This window comes from Bombus bifarius, unplaced genomic scaffold (assembly GCF_011952205.1).
Source record: "Bombus bifarius isolate JDL3187 unplaced genomic scaffold, Bbif_JDL3187 scf7180000009536, whole genome shotgun sequence".
NCBI lineage: Eukaryota > Metazoa > Arthropoda > Insecta > Hymenoptera > Apidae > Bombus > Bombus bifarius.
In genome coordinates, this window is record NW_022885184.1 from 219,542 (window position 1) to 241,684 (window position 22,143).

Genomic DNA, 22,143 nt, shown 5'->3' on the forward strand with positions numbered 1-22,143 from the left:
ACCTGGGCCAGGCAGAGAGGCCCGGCGTAACAACATCGATACACATGATTTATTTTAAACTAAATGTGACTGCTTCCTGTCCAGATAATTATTTTTCTTATAGGAATTAATGTTGGCGATACGAATTTGTCTTTCAAAAATATTTGAATTATGAAGAAACTGAATAAAGCTACATCTCTCTCTCTCTCTCTCTCTCTCTCTCTCTCTCTCTCTCTCATATTAGTATTAATGCATGTTGTCTAGATATTTACCATAGTAAACACACCGTGGTATGTGCGAAATGACGAACTCCGTAAAGATCTGGAAATCAGTTCAATCGCCGAGGAAATTATACGCTGCAGTGACAAATACAAAACCAGATTAGACAATCATCCTAACGACCTAGCCAAGGAACTGTACACAGTGAACCTACCTAAAAGATAGCATAGAAAGCATGCTAATAGCCTTCTCTGGGAGTAATAAAACAACACTTTTGCTCACAAATTTACTATACTCATAATTGTTGTACGTACAGATGCTCTCTAGTGAGAAATCATCTACGTGTTATATTTACTTTATTATCCGGCGAAAAAGATTTATCAAATGTCCCCATAAAACAAATTACAAAGTTGCTTCAAGTCTAAAAAAATAATCTAGATATTCGCAATTAACATTTCCTTTCGTTATTGACTTGACGTGCATGGCATATGATATGGTGCACCAAACATAACGATACAATGTAACTCCTTGACAAATCACTTGGTGTTCGTTTGACAGTTTCTTACCATACTTACGCTTACATACATCCGAGAGCAGCTTTGAGAATTGTTACTCTCGCTGAGATCAACATTTATGTGGACATTTAAATTGTCTTGCTTACGTCATTCTTACGACGCATGGGTATTAGATGATTTAACAGCGAAACATTTGATGGATCGTGCTGGGTATATGATTCGTTTGATTGGAAGGAAAGGAAAATAAGGTAGCTTCGAAATTCATAATTACAACCATAATGAAAAATATTCTTTTGTCTTCTTTGTCTTCTTTTGCCAAATAACGGAACGGTCCATCGCTATTCAGTTCGAAATCCGGATTACATCCAATGGCCCACTTTGTATTTTGTGCGATTGGAAGGGAATTATTCGCTATGAACAATCTACCAAATAGTAAAATGTTTGCCAATTAAATACAGGAATTAAAGGTAACAGCACTGTGCTTTTCGTTTTGTATCGGAAGGATCCGATAAAAGTTGTTAAACTGGATTGGAATGTTTCATTTTATCCATCCTATTCATGGCATATATTTTTCACGTATTGTTTGTTCTGATTTTTACAAAACTCTTTCAATGACGACTAATTAAAAATGACAGGACTCTTTGTCCGAAGTAGATGATCTTTCACTCCATAGAATGTTGCTTTCATACAAACGCATTATAAACATTTTTACAATGTCATTAGAAATTTTACGACACAGTGATGGTAAAAAATGTTTCAAACGAACGAAAGAGATTGCGCACGTACTATTAAATTGCTTATAAAATATTATCCTGTCAAATAGAACTATAATAACACGTAATTCCTTCAAATTACAAATTTTACCAAAATAATACTTTCTATGTTATTCTATTGACATTTTTAACAATTAATGAATCTCGTTCTTCTGTATGTATAAGAACTGTAATATTTAAAAATTCTATAAATATTACTTTTACAATTTGTTCATTCCATGAGGATCGTAAGATTTAATCGAGATTTCGATACTCTGTGACCTTGGATATTGAACTCTATATGACGTTCAGATGCTTGAAAAGTCATCTAATTCTGATTGATTGGCATTAAATTGAGTCTCTTAAATGAAACTGCTGATCAGTCTTCTGAATGAAACTGAACTAAACTTCTACTAAACCTGAATCTTCTAATTGAGGCTGCTGAGATACCAAATTCAGCTTAAATAATGAACCTCTAGAATTCTCGACTAATCTGTATGATTAAACTTTATTAACTAAATCTCTTTATAAAAACGAATTACGCATCGCTTCTCTTACTCTGAAGGTTAAAAATCCTCTAAGTTTCTGATTCATCACTCTTTCCGTAAACGTCGCATTAACAACTTCGAAAGACCTCACGATCACTCCAAAAAAGTATTTCGCAGTGATCCATCTGGCTACTTTGGGACATCACCTTCAGGTCTTGACAATTGATTTCCAAGTTTTTAATCAAGTATTTTTCGCTGCGCAGCTCCATCGGAGGCTCAGCCCCATCGGGATCCTCTGATTTATAACACGTTTGTGGCGATGAAAGAAATAACTTCTTTAAGGAGCAGGTATCTTAATATTTTGTGTAGAAAATGAACAGGTACGTTACAATTAATGCAGCCAGAAGCGTAGTTAAAAATAAGTGCAATAAGTAGATTAAAAAAAAAGAACATACGCAGCTGTGTAAAAATATATAGTAGAATTTCAATAACCGAATTAATACAGGGATAATATTTAAAGACCCTATATATTTTTGATTGCTAAACTACATACATTTTTTAACGCATATAAATATCTCTGGAGTTGCAGCGCATTTTGTACTCAAAGCATTAAAACTCTTCCTCAATTCTCTTTGATTTTTTTTTTTAATATCAAAAGCCTTAATTTTTTAATGTCAGTAACTGGAACTTTCCCGATAATATGTAGTTTTACCAATGCTGTTGCATTTTTATCATTTTTAAGTTCTTTAATTATTTCGTGCTTTTCTGCGCCAGGTAGAACTACACATTCTCATTTAGCTGTCATTGCCACACCGTACGTTGTTGCCGTTACGCTAAATTATTACGTTCAAATACGACGGCAGGCTATGTTTGTATCAAAATTAACTTTTGGCTTTAATTTTTATTCCAAGCCGTAAAATTGATTTATCGAATGCGGACTATACATTTTCAATGTTCAATGTTCAGATGCGGTGTTGAAGCAATGAACGTGTACTTGTACTTGAGTTTCTAATTTCTTTAAATTCTTTCTTTTCTCCTCGGAACAAGGCTATTCTGCGATTTGAAATGCATGAATTGCAGAATAACAGAAAATCAATAGGTTACTCGCGATTAAAAAATGAAATATTTGATGAAAAGTAACAAGAAACGCCTAAAACATAACGATTTTTACAGCGGTTTGTAATATAACACCACAAACGTTTTTGAATTGCCATAATGGCAAAATTGTTACGAACCCCTGGCACGCACATAGTCACGAGTAGGGCTGTCAACAGGTGAGACCTCCGCGCACTTTCCAGCACGTAGCGGATTTTCTTCTTAACTTTCTACATATTCGTGTTTATTATACAGTTTGAACTTTCTTTTGTAGCGGCACATGAGTCAATGGGAGATTCAAAATCGGAAGAGACTCATACTGTTGTGCCTTGGAGTGCCAACGTTGTTTCGGTTTGCTAGGTTTAAAGGTAAATAAACTCCGGAGTTACATTTAAACTTTTTGTAAAATCACTGGTCGATACAAATGCACTCTATGACAATCGTTATAGCGAATCATACAGTCGAATAGCGAGCGTAGCGTTCAACAGTAGCTTTGAGCGAGCGACGATATACGACCAGCATACACTGTCTCTGTACTTGTATTTAAAGTGACTTTAATATACACTGAGTATTATAATTTTATCACTCGTCTCTTTAATAGACCAACGTGTATAATAATCCAGTTTGAATAGGGGGTAGAATTTATTGGGACGATAAAATTTTTGTTACACGTCACAGTTAACGATTCGGAATTTTTTATTTTTAAATATCGTTGGAAAAATACTTCCTATCAACGCTGGATTTCTTCAGCCTCTTGGCCTCCATCTGAACAAACTAACAAAGTCGGTGGTCCTAGTTATTATAAATTTCTCTCAAGCTGCAACAATTTATTTTCAACTAATAACGAATTAGTTTGAAATATCGGAAGTGGTTGGTTTGTTTGCATTTTATCATGAATTTTATTTTTTGTTTAGTCAGTTTGTTTAATCAGTCTGTTATGTTACGTCTTAACATTGTTGCTATATTAAACTTCAGTAACCGTAGATGAATGTTTGTAGATCTATGCAAATAGAGAAAAAATAGTAAAAGCTGCAGTATTACATTTTAAAAATAACGATTGCTGTCTTCAAATATCTTCAATGATTTCACTTACAATTAGAGGGAAGAATAAGACATGATATTAGCTCTTTGTGATAAATTATTTTCCTTAGTGAATTCTTATGTTCTCAATATTCCCTATTACAACCATTTAATTAATTAATTCACTTAGAATATGTGCTTTCATCGTATTACAAATAATTTTTCAGAAACGCATGATTCCAGTGTCCTGAACACTGGAATAATGAATGCATTATGAAACACGAATTTGAACCATAAAGTAAGAAAGTTATATTACTTAAACAGCTTCGTGAAATTAAACGTGGAAGATTTACTTGATTGAAGATAATATATCTTAAGAAAATTAAATAAATCCAATTTCAGTTCCGGAGCTTATAATTGGTGAGTGTCTTATAGCTGCATTACATACATTATCTTTTATATTATTTATATTATCTTTATATTATCATTTAGTAAGAAGATGAAGAAAGACGAATGTACGTTCGTTTTATCTTTTAAGTTCTTTTCATCAAGACTGAATAAAAGTCGACAGAGATTCGACGTCAAATCACACAAGATTTACAATAAATTCTTAATCATGGTTTAATAAGTAGAAGTGAACGATTACTTTCTTGTATTTGCCGGATATTGTAGCTAACGAAATAACGCACGAACCGGATTTATTAATGTTAAGGGATTGGTTCGTGATAAATATCCATACTGATCCCATGGATTAGTGTCATCGATTTGCGATCATGAACTTTCTGTCTATGTCTACAGATATTGTAGTCGTTATCCTATTCTTGAAATATTATACTACTTTTCTTTGGTATGTATTTCTTCATTTCTTTACGATATTTGTTAGTATCTTAGTTTCAAGAAATTACGTAAATCTTTTATTAAATATATCTTCTTAAAAATGGGATAATTTTAGTAGACGAAGTATAGCATATTTGGAGCCTTACTGGTAATTTAGAATATCGAAGTATCTAAGACATTATTAACGTTATCTAATTTATAACACCGTAAATAATAGAGACAAGTGACCTGTCAACCAATGACGTTTGCAGACGAACCGTAATTTTGACATCCCCGACTCGCAGACTCAATCTGCAAAGTAAAAGAACGTCGCTTGCAACAATTTTTCAGCAAGTATTGCAATCATTGCGATCATGGTCAAAATATGCCAAAACTCTAGAATGGTCACTAGGTGACGATCATTCAGATTGCAAAAGTCGCGCACCTTGAACGATATAAACGTTCAAGGTAGAGGTCAATTAAGCTGGTGTTTAGTTGGTTTATTTGTGATGTCTAGTATAAACTGAAGATTATGAACTATACGTAACAGAATTAAACTTAGACTAGTACGTGATGAGTCTCTTATCTCTTGAAACGCCTGGTGCTTATATTCTAACCGTTAGTCTAGGGAGTGTGTTTTAGTCAACGTTTCCTATGAGGTGGGAATCTGTCTCTGTCTAATCCTGTAACTGTCGGACTGTCATGGGCGTCTCGCATGTGGTGCGTCTTATGCGATTCATAGTTCTGGTCTAGTGTTGCGTTTTCATCGGGTGTTGAGGTTTAGGACGCCTGGTTCACTTTAGAGCGGACCCGTCGAGCACTTAGGATGCCACTTAGCCTCTCGACGTAGTCCGCATTGTAAATCTTACACACCTTTGCAAGGTGGGAATTTCCAACTTCCGAAAAAAGAGCAGAAGTGCTGTCCGTATCGTAATCCGAGGATCACTCAAATCTTGAAGGAGAATAAATTACTTCAGCTACTCATTTGCGTATTAATCCTATAGTTTCAATTTTGCCAACATTCCGAGAATACAAAATGTGACAAGACATTTTAGGTTTTAATGGCAAGTTACTAGTTCGAAATATTTACATACCGAAGCTATGAAACTGCTGGGAAGGGTGCTGCGTGCCTCTTCCGAAATGTGAAACACAGGGAAGACAAAAGAGGAGAAGAGTAGATGCAGTGTAGAGCAGATTTCACGTGTGAAATGCGGGTACACTGTAAATATGTTGGTTATGACAAGTTACACCTGTGACTACCGCAAGTAAATTTCGAGGCACACAATCTGATATTTACCTGAAATGGTAGTTCTTCTGCTGTGATTTTTGTGCCTGATTAGATCGTAAGGGGAAATAATTATATCATCTACTTGTTTTTTTAATTTTATACAATAAAGGTAAATTGGGATGCCGCTATTCCACATTATTTGTTCCATTAAACTAAAGTTTCAGATACTTTCTGTTTTCAATTATCACTGGAAGTTTGAAATATAAAGGTTTATTTGTTTGCCTATGGTCTTACGCAGTTTTATCCCTTCCCATCTTCTGTTGTAATTTTTCGTTCGTCTCGACGAAGATTGACGAAACAAATGAAATTTATGACAATTCTTATTTGAATTATGTAATTTATGTGATCGTGATATACGCAATCTAACAATTTTTTAAGGTAGATTATTGTAATGCCAAATTTTGGTAGCTACAAAATACTAAATTTCAATATACGCTTTTTCCCTAAAACTTAGGTACGTATATTCTCTGTTAAACATCGTTACATTTGCATTGCAAGTGCATTATCTTGCTCCGTTGCCAATTTGTAACACACCATCGATTCACTGAAATCGAATCGTTACGTTGTACGCGCCCGAATATCGACACGTCATGGTGTGGACAATGCACATACAATTCCATAAATTCAGCAAATATATTCGTAGTTTTTATGCAGCCTTAGAAACGCCATCTGTGTCAGAAGAAAGAAGCTCGTGTACAGAAGCCACGGAAACCGTTTTGTCTCTAAATCGTGTACACGTGTCGGATCGATGTAGTCTCGGCGGCGATCTCCGTGTGTACAGAAAGTTTCGTGTGTAATCTCGCCCTCGATCCAATAGTTATCGTTTCAGTATCTCCGGATACGAAGAAATTCACCAAGGGAAGTCCGTAAACGATAGTAAACCTGCAGAGTTTTCGCTCTGTGTAGAAACCGTTGAGTGCATTTGGATGGTAACCGATCTTTCTACATTGCAAGTCACAACATCAGTAGAGACGACTGACGTTTCCAAACCAGCAGCGAATAGGCGTGTCAGCAACATTTAAGAAGTGAATAGGAGAGAAAGCGAGATTTGTGCGAAATCGTAATGTACAGGTGTTTCGCGTAGTTAAAACAAAAGTATAATTATAGCTCTGAAACGGTAGGAGATAGAGAAAGTTTCATTAGAGAAAATTAAAGTGTTTCGAATAGTGTTAACAGCAGTGATCTGTTATACATCGATGTTGTACGTAATGTTAAATATTGCATGTCCATTTTTAGCGTTTTCGAGAAAAACAGGTTTAGATATTCATGATGCTTCACAAATAAATAAATAATTTTTGCATTGTATTTATCTTTGTCAGTGCTATTGTAAAACTGATTGCAAATTGTTGATTGATCCTTTTTAAGAACGTAAAATGACAATGGAGGATCATGGTTCCTGAAAATATCTCCGCGCTAGATACAGTAAACAAAAATATTATTTTTGACAAATTTATGAAATGGATATAAAAAGACACAAAAACTAGAGTGGTATTTTCCGTTGTTTCTATCTGTCGCATGTAAAGTTTTACAAAATCAAAATCAAGATATCTCAAACTAATCAATTTTCAACCTGCAAAAATAGTAAGCCTGTTGACGTATGTACATAAAAATAGTTTGTTCGGAAAAACAGAAGTGATCTTTAAATATTCTAACCGTCGCGGAATGGCCACCTACATTAGATGATCTTTCATTCGAAAACATTTAATTTTGCTTAATGAAATTCTTTTCTATCATCTACCGTTTCAGGGCTATATCCTGTCCCAGTTGCGTGGGATATTCTAAATATATATCGTCTCATTATTTCGAAAGTGATATAATTCGGAAATGTTAGTTTTTCAAAAAATACAACTGTGACAGTATGATAGAAAAAAGTACAGATAATAATTAGATTTAAGCAATACAATTTTGCGTACAATGTTCATTCTCTCGAATCAGAATTAAAATTAAGAATTACCATTTATTCCCTTCAGCAATCTTTCTTCTTGTTATCACATTCACGAATTACTAAGTCCACTCTCGTCCGTAGATCCACGCCACATTCGTTCATCCAATCATTAATCTATGTTCACTCTTTTACTTACCGAACTATCATTGCACTCAATAGCACAGTATTTTGTTCTATCCACAACATGAACGATACTCGTAAAACGCTAAATATCTTACATTTCGTTTTAGTTTATAATCCTAAAGAACTCAAAAGACTCGTTCTCTTGTACCAAAGGATAATATAATGTTCCCTAATCTTCATCTTCATGTTTTCAATCTTCCATCTCTTAGCGTTGAGTTTGTCTTTGATACTTTAAATGAATTCGAAATAATCCTTACATAGCAAATTTTCTACTCGTACTTTTAATGAAACCACCTGAAGGTGGTCTGCATAGCGAATTATTCGTCCGTAGCGAATACGCATTTTAAAGTTTCGCTGCTAAAAAATAAACGAAAAACGTATATACACAGTGTATTTCATATTTCTGGGATCATCGTTGTTTGATCATTGTTACTTCTTTCATCCATATTTGATTCTAAAACAACTCCAGTGTTGTTTTCCAAATTTCGGTTTCGCATAAGTAAGCGTTCATTTTCACGCAAATCTATTCTTCGCAATAACGAATACCTATCGGTGCGAGTATCAACTTACATGCATAGTCTCTTTAATCTGTTTCTTATACAAGTCTACATTCTCGTGTATAGACTTGCATTTCGCCGCACATATTGTTTAGCCACACAATGTACCGTATAACGTATTTCTACATATAGTGATTCTCCATTCTCGCTGCACACACGAAAATACGAGCCACTACATAGCAGTAGCAGCACACCAAATACATCTGCTGCGTAGTCTTGTGTTAAATGTTTCTCTCTCGCGTGTGTACGCGCACACCCGTGAATGCACCGAATTCGGGTTCCTGGTTACAAGGGCGCGGGAGGGAGGCGTTACGCTTTGCCTCTCTCTCTCTCTCTCTCTCTCTCTCTCTCTCTCACTCTTTCTCTCCCTCTGGCCCTTCGTGAGATTGCACACCGTGACCAACAAACTACTACGGTTTACGGGATATAACTCGCAGGAAGAACGAGCTCGGAAAGAGGAAAACGGAAAATGCGAGAAAATGGAGAAAGTCCGAGAAGAATAGACTACGTGCGAACAGCGAGAACGCACAGTCTGAAATGCAAAAAGAAAAATGGAAGAAAGAGAGAAGGGCGACTAGCGAATAATAATTATTTTTTTATATTTATCCTAAACGCAACACACAGGTCGATATGGTTTCTTAGTTTCAACCGATTATTGTTATTATTATCATATTTATGTATTTAAATTCCAGTCATTTTTACGGTCATTATTAACAACAATTACCATTACGTAAGATATAATAAGTTACTCATCATATATGATATATACGTGACACATAATGTATGATATTTGGCTATGTATCATATATATGTAGAAGACTGGGCGGATTTGATACATTTTGCAAGGAAAAGATCGTATAAACCTAAATATTTTAGTGATTTCTTTGATGTGAATAAAAATTATATTCTTGAACAAAAACGAATATTAATTTTTTTCAGTTTAAACGAGGAACGCGTTAAAAATTGTATGGAACACGCAAAATGTCTCGAATTTGCCTATCTATGGAAGAATTGATACACGATAATGAGAGGCATATGTATGTATCTTAATAATGTCATTTTATTGATTTTATATTTTCTAACTACTCTTACATAGTCAGTTTCATTATTGAGAATTACGTGAAACTCAGGTGGAAGGAAAAATTTGGTTTTATTTTGCAATAAAATGATTCACTGAGAAAATATAATTGCAATGAATGAACTTTTTTTAGATCAGTTTAAGCTTACAAGTGTGAACGTGTAAGGTTGGTGTGCTCAGTTCTCAATCTTGTGAAAATCACCTAATCTCTTCTATAATTTCAATCAATATAGCACAAGATTCTCTTCACTTTGTTGATCGTCTTTTTTTTTACCTGTATTGTCACATATAGAGAGATTATCTTGTTCTTACAGAAACTAATCGTATTTACATGTAGTTATAGAATATCAGTCAGCGTACCTCCTCCCTCCCATTGTCGAACCTCCGCTCTATAGTAACGACGACAAAGTGAAGAAAGCTCTCTAAGCTGCAGAGCTTAACTCGAATAGCATTGAATTAAAATTAAATTATCTAGGTCGTTGACGAATTCCTTTCCTCTAAGCCTCTTAACTGCAAATAGTTGTCACTTGATGTCTATTTATATTCAAGTTCATAACACTTCTAAAATAATTCTGTCAATATTTTATTTGACGGATATCCGACAGAAACTGTTTTAAAAACAATATTATTAGCAGTATTTATTAATATTTTATATATCATTTCCCGATTCTTATAGAAAAGTATTAATGTTTTACAGACGTTAAAAGTTTATTTTAATAATTTATAAACGGTAATAATTATTTCTTCAATTTCAAGTTATTGATGTAGATTACCGCCAAAGGATTCACGTATGCCTATAACAAATGCATGTTATCGTATAACGATATCAAACATTTGGTCAATACATAGCAACATTTACAATCATTATTAACAAATAAGTATTATTTTAAATTAGTAAATATAAATTTCGTTGGCAAAAACTGTAGCCTCTTAAGATTTCTTCGATCATAGAATTTATTACCGTATGTCACACATAACAATACGATCAAGAATAATATTTATCATTTTGGAATACGAGACACACTTTGAAATTTCAAAACTTACCATCTCTGGAAATATTGTGCGGCGATTAATCCATTCATTCTAATCGTAACACTTGTGACTTTTATTTTATTTAGAAGACACTCGCACGCAATAGTTCGTGTGTCTCATCCTGAACCCAATCGCTTGATTGATTTAATACATGAGGTTAAAATCGTAGAATTAATAAAGATTAATAAATAACAAGATTATCGAATGTTTCTTGATTAAAATCGAACGATCATATATAGTATAATGAACCGAAGCAGAGTTGTATGTATATAGAGAGATAAAAAATTTCAAGAATTTGCAGAATACAATGCGACTCGCAGAAAAAGAAAGTGAAAAGAGAAGATGGATTACAACGTAGTTTCTTGCAGGAAAGAAAAAATTATAAAACATCTCAAATAAAACGGGAGAAATTGGCAAAGAAAATGAAACAGTGGGAAAATGAGATAAATTTTTTATGAAACAAACGAGGTTACGGTGAGAACCAAGCTATAAAGCACGCATGGAAAGAAAATATATACCAACGATGAAATATACGAAATACGTATTACAGTACATACATATTACAGTGGAGATATAGTTAGACAACCATAAAAACAGAAAAAAAACTCAACGATGGTTATGCAACAAAAAATATTCTATGAGATCGTATACATACATGAAGTATGAAGATATATAATCAATAACTGTTATACAGTTATTTAATTATATAAAATGATAGCTGCAGCAGCTGTTACGAGCTATTCATTTCTCATAATTCGACAGTTAAGAAAAACATTTTTTCTTCGACAAAATTTTATAATCTCTTTTACTTTCTCACACGGCATTATTAGATTGCGGATTTTTATGCATTTATAAAAAGTTCGAAGGTGCAAGAGTACACACTATTCGTGTCATATAGAAAGATATATAAAATAAAGCACACGGTAAAATATTTGATAGAAGCGGACGTTTATTTATATTTAATGAATTACATAACGTTACATAACATGAATTTGCATAAACGATATAAACTTTTCTCTTTGATGTTAGAGATGGCACCAAGACGAATTCAATAATATTAAATTAACTCGTTTCTTCCAATAATTTCCTTGAAAAGCCATTTTTAAATATAAAGTTTCTTACTTTTTATTAATACGTAAATAAGGCACGAATAAGAAACTCATTCAATGATATTTTCTAATCGAATAGAATTATTGAACAAATTTGTCGCAAACTGTATCTCGTATTCGTCGTGCGTGTGCAAATGTTATTAAATTTAAATTAATTTGAAATGTTATTTAAAGTTTAAGTTAATTTAAATGTTAATTATTCTTAAAACTTTGACTCTTAAATCTTTTCCACATGCATATACAATGGCGAATAAAAGAAAGAAGAATTGGTACACTATGAATCTCAGTAACTTCTGTATTAAAAGTATTTTACCATATTGATGACGGTCAACCATTCTGTGGTCTATATGTATTATACTTATTCACTGCTCTTATTAAATATAAATTCACTTTGTAAAATTATGGTGTCCTGTTACACTTCTTTCTCCATAAACTTTCTTTTATCTACCACCATATTTATATTTATAATTATACAACGATCATCTACTAGCAAACAATTTATATTCTACGTGCATTTATCCCGGGAAGACTGCTAGAAATATTTCAATGATCTCATTAACTAAGACATTCGATAATCTACGAACAAACTTAACTCTAAAGCCAAAGCTAAGTGTGGACTACTGGGAATATGCCTACAAGCTGCCATTCCAACTCGTATCAATTTACCGAATATTCTCATGAACAAACTCCAGGAAAATAAAAAACAAAAAATATGATAATCTAAATCCTCATGTATCTACACTAACAACGTGTCTTTATTGGTACTGCAATATTTACATATATCATACTTATAACATATTTTTAATTTTCCATGATTTAGTATCTAACAAAAACACAATACAACACTAGTTCCACTTTAAGTGTTAAAAAGGGATTATCGAGAAGTGATCTTTACATAAGAGAACATAAAACGTCTGAAAAGATGAAATATTGCAGAATGGCGATACGATAGGAATACTAAAGAGAGAAGCAAAGAACGATTAGGATGCTTGTACTATTCGTATAGCGGGCCGTACAATAGTAGAGATGCTTTCGCGGTCTCCTAAGGGAGCCTGTGTCGAAACCGTTCCACATCGAGTTCCTTTCTGTATTACATGGTTTATCAGAGAAGCCAGTGCCGCGGTCAAGGATGGGACGCATTCACAAGCAACGCTGGACTCGTAGACCTTTAAGATCGATCGATGGATTTTACTTGTGCCTCTGCTTCTTCGACCAACCAAAACGTGCCTTTTGTGCGCGAGGAAACGTGTACGCGTGAACGTGTACGTACTTGAACAAAGCACGCTTTATCGATTTTACGTCCATTCGGTTTTATTCTTTTCTCTACGCAATAATAGCATCTTTACATAATGCAGCAATCAGATGAAAATTTAATATAACCATTGAGAGACGAGATAATAATTTAAGATATTACAGTAGCTTTTATAAGAACTGGTCTGAAAGTTTACCTTCCTTTCTTCAACGTATTTCAAGTTTAATAGGATCGTTTTGATACTTTACGGGATAATTTGTCCTTTGGTGTCATTTTTACGAACGTAAACGCGACAAGTACGTCATTGTCTTAACAAATATGTTTTCAAAGATGATTGTTCCGCTTCTTCGTTCTGTAAACGCAGTGGCCAATTGTAGAATTTCATAATCGTAGAATTGGCTACTATCTTTAAACATCTTTCGTTTCTGTCCTCTTATTTTTCGATTATTTACATATTGACTATGAGGCAAATTTTGTCTGCATGGCTCTTGCTTACCTCAGCATAATATATTATAATATGCACACGCACGTAACATGCGCTTTGTGGTGCATCTAATATTTTACATTAGTGTTATCCTCGTAATATCAAAAGTAATATTAAAAGTATTGATAATTGTATGGATCTTTCTTTAATTTAAATGTTATAGTTAATTCTGACAATATCGATCACCGGTGTCTTATATGGTACCTTCGGATTTGTAAGTTTAATAGCAATTGTCGGAGCCCGTTATGGTAGTCATATCAAAAGTCTTCGTTCTATCCTCACACAGAGTTGAAAGTATTTACACGCGCAAGTCCACACGGATTTTATTCATCTCAAATGTCCTTCTTTTATGAACTTTATATAAATCTCACCTTCCATTTTTACCAATTTTTTGTTTATCACATTAAATTTAGACAATGTGCTTCCTACTTTGTTCTTGACTTTTGCACACTTATTGCGTTGTAAACACCATAGTTGTTATTGCTTTTTAAGCTGATTAAGTTCATAGACAGACATTACGAATAATATTTTTTTGAGTTGAATCTTCTCGACTATACAATTTTGTAGTTATAGAATATCCATGCAGAGTGTCGTATTTCTTTGTATTAGGTTGTCCGAAAAGCTTCTTTCGTTTCACAAGGAAACAATAGACACACAAAATTTTTTTTTTATATTCTTTTGACCCATTATTTTTTTATCCTACAATTTACGTCATATGATCCATTTTGCATTACGTGCAGTATATTAATACGTGTAATAAAATATAATATAAATATGTTTCGCATCTATTGTTTTCTTCTAAAACGAAAGAAACTTTCCAGACAAGCTAATACAAGTAACTCCTGGCAAAAACAGGAAGAAGCAACACAGAAACGTAGTTAGATAAAATAAATGGTAAAGCGCCGAAATGAAAATAAAATTCAACAAGGTTTCTGATTTTCGCATGCGTAATATTTTGTAGTACGTCTATGCATTTAGTAAAATACAATCTAGGAATAGCCTCATTTAAAAAGACCTTTGTTCAATTCATGACCTCCCTTTGTTAGTGTTATTGGAGAACCTACTTCCTAGAACGCATTAAGGGAATGTATAGATTCTCCTGCACTCGCCATTAGAGCACAGAGACCAAAGCACAATTCCTCAAAAGTCCTCGCTAACCATCCCTTCCGTTCAAATACATCCTTTGACCTAGTGTTCGCTATACCAATGTCTAAACTCTAAAGCATGAGCCTGTAGGAAAGGAGTCCTTGCCTGATGAGTCCACCAGCAGGATGAAGTTCAGACCTGGATGAAACAGGGCTTCCCTTCTCTTTCCTCCACTCTCTTTCTGCTTTCCCTTGCATTATAGGTAACGACGGGCATTCGAACTTTAGTTTCAAAACGGCACGAGATGTTTTTCAAGGCTGTACAAATTCGAATTACTTCGAATAGGATTCGATAGCTTAAAACTTCTGAAAGTCTTAAAAGTCGTGGAAGTCTTGGAAGTCGGTCGTGTAAATGCATTTCTGATATCTCGAACTTCCTGTTTCTTCTTTAATACTTTATGGCAATGATACTGTTTGGATTAAAGGATTCAGAATGCTTGTAAAATATTAACTACACGCCAAGCTTTCAAAACTTATCAAAGACAACAGGATCTTCAGGACCTCCGTGACTTTCGGGAGTTTTAAGGTATCGAATCCTCTTTGAAATGATTCTCGAGATGCGCGCCTGTCCGACGCGATTCGAAGTGTTTAACGGCCCGTTACTAATTACAACAAAGTCAAGCTCCAATAGAATCTAAATATCGTTTGATAGATAATTCTCAATTTTTTTCTAGCGAATTGAGAAATATTCGTGTGATTTTATGGTAGCGTCAGACTTTTCTTCGTCTTCCAATACGACGTGTAGAACTCAGCAAAATAAAACCAATATACATAAACTTGAAACAAAGTTTTATGATTTCTCAGAGAAGCGAACAGCGCGATGATATGGTCAGTGGCTGTGAATAATGTTTGTAGAACTATTACCAGTTACTCCGATAATTACAAAAATATAGGATAATTATAAAAGTTAATGATACTATGTTAAATATACCATGTTCCTATGTAAAAGTTTATTAATACCAGCCAGAAATTTGTACAATTAGCCTCAAGCAAATTCTACGAATGTCAGGAATAGCCGTAATACCAATACTAATAGCCGTAATAAACGGAATGGCGCAAGCGTATAAATTCTCAATGAGTAATAACATAACAACAGTTTATATACATGCATTTGCACTATGTAACTGTGCTTCGTATACGCGTAATTCACGAGCATATTTGACGATCCGATTACAAGTAGATCTAGGAAAAAAAAATAATTGCTCCGAGCATTCATTTATGAAGACAGTATATGTATCTTCAAATTAAATAATATAAGCAAACTGTACCGGTGTCGTGAGAAACAACGAGAAAAAGTTTGAAACGCTTTTAGCTTATGGAGAGTGTAATTTAACAGTAACAGGGAAACTGCACGTCAAATGATTTCCAAATAATATTTCCACTCGACATATCGCACTGATTAGTACAGAAAACATTAGTCGATTAATAAGATTACTTCGAAAATTACTGCTAGTTTTAATCACACGAAGCGATGCTGTTAAAAGATTAAAACAAACGAATCGACAGAAGAAACGGTTTTAAGTACGCCAAAGATTTATTTGTAAAACGCTTCCCGTCAAATTGTTGTTGATGTTTGTTTACTACTGAAATTTATTGCTCTTCGTATTTTATACCACGATAATCCATCGATTCTTAAATAAGAATTTCACGAAGACAATTTTCATAATCGTGTTGTGCTTCGCAAATATTTACAAAGAAAGAGACACATCTGATTTCGACAATTTTTCAACAAATTGTCAAAATCATCACTCTGAGTACTGTTGTGAATATTCTAGTCGAGGATCGCCGTTTATTAAAAAGTTATTATCAGAAAAAGTTTATTCAAAAGTACATAACTTTCCGGATACTGTTTACATTTAATGAAATGCTATTGTTTATCTGTTTTACTAAAAATTTATATTTTTGATATTTCTTATGACTCTGAAGGAGTTTGAGAAAAGATGACTCACAATCAATACAGGACAGTTTTTCTATCCTAACGTTGTGTGTACATTAAATGATACAAAATGAAATTCAACGAATTTCTTGCTTTAACAGCAAAATACGACGAATTGTTGAACAATTGACAACGCAGTATTAATAAGTAAATATAATATTTCAGTCATTCGAAGATTATCTTCTATTTGGCTCACCAACCTTAAAATTCCATTGACACGTCTTATGTCACACCTCTGTAGGAAGGAATAGAAATAAACACGATTCTGAATGATAAATTCAATACACTACAAAATTCAAATAGAGCGAAAATACAGTGTTAGAAGAATTACATAAAGTAGAAAGAAAAAACAATTTGACATAACATGTGTGGTTTACTGCACAAATACAGAATTTTTGCGAAGTTTGAGATTTTACGTACAATGAACAAATCTTGACTGTTCCTTTCTGCTGTATAAAAATCACATTCACATCTACTTGGTAAATGTGTCAAAAATAATATTTTTGTTTATCGTGTTTAGTGTAGAGATATTTTCATCTTTGTCGTTTTATGTTCCTAAAAAAAAAAGAAAAAAATCAGTGCAGAATTTACAAGCAATTTTATAACAGCATTCATAAGGATAAGTATAACGCAAACGGTATTTATTTAATTATTATGTGGCATTCATCTTTTCCTCGAAAACGCTGGAACTGGTCATATAATATTTGTGCAGCAAGCCATCGATGTATTTTGACTTAATTGCTGATATCGAGAAACATATTGAGAATGTTTCCAGTATACAAAGTAGATTGTTAGGAATTTCTACGATCGAAGCTAGTAACGTTAACCGCACGCTGCAAGCCACAATCTGCTGCAACTTTACCGACAATTCATTTGCCTTCATTTCACGGAAACTATACAAACTGCATTAGATTCTGTTTATGTTCGTATTTAATGACCCGCTATCAGGAATACAAAATTTATGTTATTTAAACTCAGCTTTGCAAGATCTTGCAGTAATCAGATCACTAGAGATATCAGAAAATAATTACAAAATAGCGTATGTATGTACGAGATACGCCAGACTGCAACATATAAAAACTGAAGTACTCTAATTGCGATTTGTTCAAACAAATTGAGTTTGTATAATAGCGACGTACATATGTACAGGGTAATCCGTATTTCATGAAAATATAAAGTACAAATGGGGTTAAAGAGATTCTATAACTCAAGATAAGACGAATATTGGAAATAAGAAAACTGCGTTAAGCTTTCGTTTTTGACAAATTTTGTGGCTCCAGTCTCGAAAAATGTGAAAAACATATTTTCACATTTTTTTATTTTTTCTTTTCGAATTACGCGCTTCTATTTTGTGGACAACTAAAATTACGCTCAGACCAGACTGATAAATGCTGCGGTATACGACGATTCAAGTGAGTGCAGAGCTCGGTCAACCGCTCTTTTCTGGTAATCCTTACGGCGGAACCATTAAAAGACTCTCTGAATATGCCCACTCATAAAGACCATATGAAAATTGAATCTTGGCCGCAAAGGTATTATTTTCGCAACTTTAACGGTTCGCATCGCTTAAATGAATTTGGTAAAAAAGGTAGAACGGTAACATAACACTACCTTTATATTTTCATATTGACTACAACATAGCACAATTTGAATAAAATTCCAACGTGCAGGGAAGTGACTAATTTGGTCGTGAAGCGATTCTCATACAGGATTCAATTTTAATTTTTAAGTAAAACGAATTCTTTTTATAAAATGTATAATTTCAATTTAGTGTAAAAATTTTGCGAATCGTTCTTGATACATGGTAAACTTCTTTTTTAAGGCATCGACATTTTATGTATGTAAAAGACCAATGACATACACATCCGTCCTAAAGTCATAAGATCTTTCTTATTATTAAAACGTCTTTGATATTTTATACATATTATGCATTTCAAAACGCACCTATTTTTTAGTGACGACATTTTTATATTGTTCAGATATGCTGAACAGTGTGAAATGTGTTTCTATTATCGTATAAACCATCAAATTAGACGAATAATTACGATATAATCCATCAATAACTTCTTTCCGTTCTTGATAAAATATAATAACTTATGACCTTTGAACTGGAGTGTAAGTATGCTATCGATATTATAAGCGCTCACTGCGAGCGTGGTTTATGTTACACTGTATCACGTTGCTTAACGTATTAGGAAAATTGGAAAACGAACACTGGCATAACACCCATTGATGCGTTATAAATCAGACGTTTCTGGGACGTTTCAGCAGACGCTAATTCCCCGACACTCGAAAAATGGTTGACTAAAGACATAAGAATCAATCGTCAAGAACTGTCATGAATTTTCCAGATCACAAATCATACCGAAGTTCTTATAATTACTCGTCCCCGTTCCGGATAAGACGAAAGCTTTGGCAAAGAGATTTCGCAAAGGTGTTGATTGATGTTGTCTCTGAGGGAACTTTTAAGGGTTGTTTTTGACGGAGCTAACCAACTAGAAACTTTAATGAACTCTCGATCAAAAGGTTGCCTCTTGCAGTAGGGGAAAATGAGATTAAGTCAACGATTTGGTTAATCCAAACAATTTGGTTTAGAATATTCGATCAATTTTGATTTTGATAGAAGACCAATTCAACATCCAATTAAGATTCAGGCTCAATTAGAAGGCTAAATCGTTCAGTTAGTAGAACTTGTCGCTTCAACTATGCTAGACCGCCGATTTTCATCGAATGTGCCACGAAAAATTTTAAAACATGCAATACCTAACTATCTTTTCTTTTCCCTGGGATTGTCAAATAAAGAGATGGCACCAGTCAAACCAATAATTTGGTAATTGGTTCGTATGTACCATGAGGCGAAAAAGTCTGGAAGTCTCGTTGCGTTAGGCAATCTGCAAAAAGGATTTGCGAATAATCAACATGGGGAATTTCCAGTCATTAAGCCACGAAGAGTTGAGGTCTAGTATCAATTGTGGCTAAAACCAATTCTGAGAAGCATCTGTAACAGGGATGAAATAGTCGGCTAGGCGTCTCGGTAATCAAAGAACAGTAGCGCGCTAAATTTAGAGACTCCAAGGGAGACATTGATCGACCTCAACGCAATTGAGTCAGTTAACATCGCTTGCAACCACGTTCTTCGCAGTTACGGAAAATTGTTTCTTTGTTGTTCTCTGCGCCAACCACACGCTATGATGGATACTGAACTCAAGGGTTTAATGACTAAACGTGACGTAGTAAAGGCATCGTTAACTCGTTTCGAGAGATTCTTTAGTGAGTCGGCACAGTCAATAGGTAAGTACGTCGGTACTGCAGAAACGGTTACAGAAAATGGTGAAATTATTAGATGTCAGTGGCCTGTAATACCAAGTGACCTAACTTGGAATTAGTCAACGTGAGTTAATGAGCACAATTCTAAAACTGGTAAGAAGACTACCTTGAGAGATGCCACTCTCGAGCACAAGGCAGCTGAAATTGTACCTGTTTGCTTCGAAAGTCCGCAGATGAATATTTATTCATCCAGTACGCCTTTTCATTGGTATTACAGAAGCCGTATAATTGGACGTCGCGTCGTCTGCTTCGTCCAGCAATGTATTTATCCAGAAGTTTTAATTGTATGCAGTTTTAATTACGCCTCGATGAATGAAATCGTTCCAACGCTATCTTCCACGAATTGGCTAACAAGGGGCATTACTCGAATATAACGCGTCGATTTTGATGAAATTTTACAGATGCATAATATGCCTCATAATCCACGATCAAGTAACGAGAATAGTCCTTGAAGTTGGGCTTGGAAACGTATTTTCTGAAATGTCTCGAGATATATCAAAGGTAGAATTATGTAGATAGCATGATGTAGACTGCGTAAATAGATCTTTAAAAAACCATCGCGGAGAATATTTCCCTTATCCCTGCAAAAAAGAAATGCAAAATATGTGGAAGAAGAGAATTTGTTTCTTTTGCATATTTGAATATTACGTTTGAACTTGATTAGGTTTGACAAGTCTTGAAAGCTTCTCTAGTTTAATCAATACTTTACAAGCATTTCGAATGCTTTAATTTGAGCAGTAGGAAATCTAGAAACATATCGGAAATGCATTTACGCGAATGACTTCCAAGACTTCCAAGAGTTTTGGCGGACTTTCAGGAGTTCTGGGCTTTCGAATCTTATTCAAAGTGATTCGAATTTTAACAATTTTAGTAAACATCGAGTCAGATCGCTGGAGATGGTCCTCCACCGATTGGACCATTACGCGTCGCTAATGGCCCTTCCAAAGTGATCGCGTTTATAACGCATTCGAGTTTTGAAAACACGAAACAGAAAGGACCGTTACAATCTTTGTAAAAAGATCTGAATGCTGAAGTCTCGACACAGAAATAGTCATGAAATTAGCTACGGAATCTTTCGTGTTTTTATTCCTTCCGATGGAACAGCGCCGGATCGTCGGTTCAAAAACGTGGCTGAAAAAAAAACAAAACAAGTCTTTTAAGCTATTCTGATAGCTTGAGATATGATAAGCTATTTACTTCTGGAATGGAGGGAAGACTCTGAAGTTTCATGCATTATATTTGTAATTGGTCTAGTTGTGTAAGCTGCTGTAGCAATTCTGAGAGCAGAATGGCGAATGGATTTGATACTTCAAAGCGCTCGAGACTCTTGTTTTCGCAGAGGAATAAACAACGGAGCCGTAATCAATTTTCAATCTTATTACGGCCTTTGGTACTATAGCTTTATAGATATCAGCATAAAGAAAAGCTTTGACTGCAGAGCTACCGATTCCGTTACGTTGTTTACCAAAGAGAGGAAAAATATCGTGAGACTTAACATTGTGCCTCGTAGCTCCCCACTTTTAATTACGCAAGTTCTGGATTCGTTTCACTGCTTACTATAACTCTTATTTGTCTGATTTTCAACAAGTTTTCGATAAATGTTCTCCGTAAAGCAATACTTCTTTAGAATAGAAATAACACGTGATTTTTATACCATATCATAAGCTGTCTCGATATTCACACGACGATGGTATGTTGTTCGTTGCAAGAAGCATCGGTTATATTTGTTTCTAAACTCACGAATTGATTCAAAGTGGAATGGAATTTCCTAAATCCGTTCTGTAATGCCAACATTACATTGTAATATTCAAGCATCCACTTTAACCTGTTGTTAGCTAGATTTTCCACCAGTTTGCACGTAGTGTTTGTTAAGTCTATAGGTCGATAATTTGAAGAGTTAGAAGGATGTTTCTTTGGTTTAGGAATAGATATTACAGCTGCTTCACTCCGTTGAGTAGAAAATATTCATCGTATTTCAAAATG

General features: G+C 34.2%; 1 pseudogene; it reads right to left on the reverse strand.

The window, feature by feature from the left end:
• Nucleotides 1-5,380: 5,380 nt before the first annotated feature.
• On the reverse strand, nucleotides 5,381-6,410 carry LOC117215344 (annotated as a pseudogene).
• Nucleotides 6,411-22,143: the final 15,733 nt, after the last annotated feature.